Here is a 2078-nt window from a genome sequence, read left to right on the forward strand (position 1 = left end):
AAAAAAAATATGTAGTATTTACACAGGTCAGACACATGTCCTCCTGTAAATTTAAATCATCTCTAGCTTATTTCTGACATACCTAAGAGACAGGTAGCTGCTCCCTAAATAGCTGTTATTTGGTATTGCCTGTGGAATTTTGAAATGAAAAAGGATGTTCATTTTCTGTACATTTAAAAAAAATGAATCTTGATTTGTGGTTGGTTAATTCCAAGGATATGGGACCAGAAGAAAGTAAGTACTCCCCACACAGAAATGTGGGGGACAAGCAGAGGAATCGAGGTGGTAACCCTCAAACTTGCTCAGTGTGCTTTCTCATGGTTGGCTTTCTATCACTTGAGCCACACCTCCAGCTATGTCTCTTACTGGCTATTTTGGTGATAGAGTCTCATAGATTTTTCAACCCTAGGCTGTTTTTGCTCCTTTAGCCCCTGGATCTCAGCTTTCTGAATAGCCAGCTAGAGCAACAGATGTAAGTTACTGTTATTCTGCTTAATCCATGGACTCTTGATGTTAGTCTTTGGGAAGAAAACTGAGAATAATTAATTAAAAACAAGCACTACAGTTGTGGGAAAGGCGATGATTAGAAAGCTGTGAAGGGAGTGTGTAAGGGCAGAACTCTTGAGGGAGGCAACTCAACCCTATGGGGTTAGGGACGGTTTCAGGAGTTCTAGATTCTGGGTTCCGTGGGCCATCTAGAATTTTAGTAATGGACTTTAGGCACTGAGAATGTGATGCAGTTCCTTATCCAAGAGACTGTTAAGGGGACCTAGAAGTGCTTGAAGCTATGGTGGATGTTCTCTTATATGGAGAACTGAGCAAAGCCCGAGACCAGGATAGAGGCAGGAGCTTTTCAAAAGCTTGTGGACTGGAGAGGTCAAAGTAAAAAGAAGATAGAGGACTGTGGTTAATAGTAGGGAACGAATAGTTGGTGGCAGGTTTACTATATTCCACTTGCTGGCTACTATTCAGCCTGCCTGTTTAATCCCACTTACCCTATAAGGTAGAGAGGAGCAACTCCATTTCACAGATGGTGTAGCAACTCTCGGCTTTCCAAGACTAAATAATAGAGAAGACAGGGTTTAACCCAAGCTTAATACTTCCAAATCTACACATGTTCCCATTTTTCCACTGTAGCTGACTGTTACACCAAATATTAGTCTTTTGTTTTCTTCTGGGACATGTATGATAGTCACACCAATAACACATTTCTATATGAGTACCGGTAATGTGGGCATGTTACCTGACTTTTTTCTTATTTCATAATGTTATTATGAAATCATGATGTTATTATCCTCGACAAAACACGAAGCTTGTGTTGAAAACAAATGATTAGTAGGCCCTCAACTTTCTATAAAAATGGATGTGAGAGCCAACGCATGAATGGACCAAGCTCAAATGAGACATTTAATTTGTCTGAATCTTCTTCAAGTGTCACAAAGAGTTATGTTTTCAGGAACTACAATAAATGTATATTTTTTAAGCAAATACTTTCAGAAGCTAGAAAAGTGTACTTTGTTATCATTAAAATCTATTATGTAAGCCATAGTGAGAAAAAAATCCATCTGAATTTGGAGCTCATCCTGATAAAGTGACTCCTCTGGGTCTCTAAGTGGAAATTAGCTGGGCTGAATTCACAGTTTGGGAGATACACAGGGGAGAAGTCTTTTTTGATGAACTGAATTGCATTGGGACAAAGTCAGGATTAATTTCAGTGTAAGAAAGTAATTCAGGCTCACTTTGACTTTTCAATGTAAATGAGAATATCTTATTTCAATTGGTTGCTGAACATTCCACATAAAAATCCTCTGATTTCGTAGGCAATAAAAAACAAAAAACATGATCATTTCATTAGTTTCCTGGGACTACCATAAAAATCTCTGCAAATGTAGTGACTTCCAATGATAGAAATGTATTTCTATATACTCCTAGAGGCCACAAGTCTAAAATCAAGCTGTAAGAAGTACTAGAAAATTTGTCTTTATATCCTCAGCGCCTGTTGTCTTCAGACATTCCATGGTTTGTGGCCAATGAATCCGGATTTCACTCCATCATCCTATGGCCTTTCCATTTTTCAT

The sequence above is a fragment of the Dipodomys ordii genome, unplaced genomic scaffold, assembly GCF_000151885.1.
Source record: "Dipodomys ordii isolate 6190 unplaced genomic scaffold, Dord_2.0 Scaffold19, whole genome shotgun sequence".
NCBI classification, from domain to species: Eukaryota; Metazoa; Chordata; class Mammalia; order Rodentia; family Heteromyidae; genus Dipodomys; species Dipodomys ordii.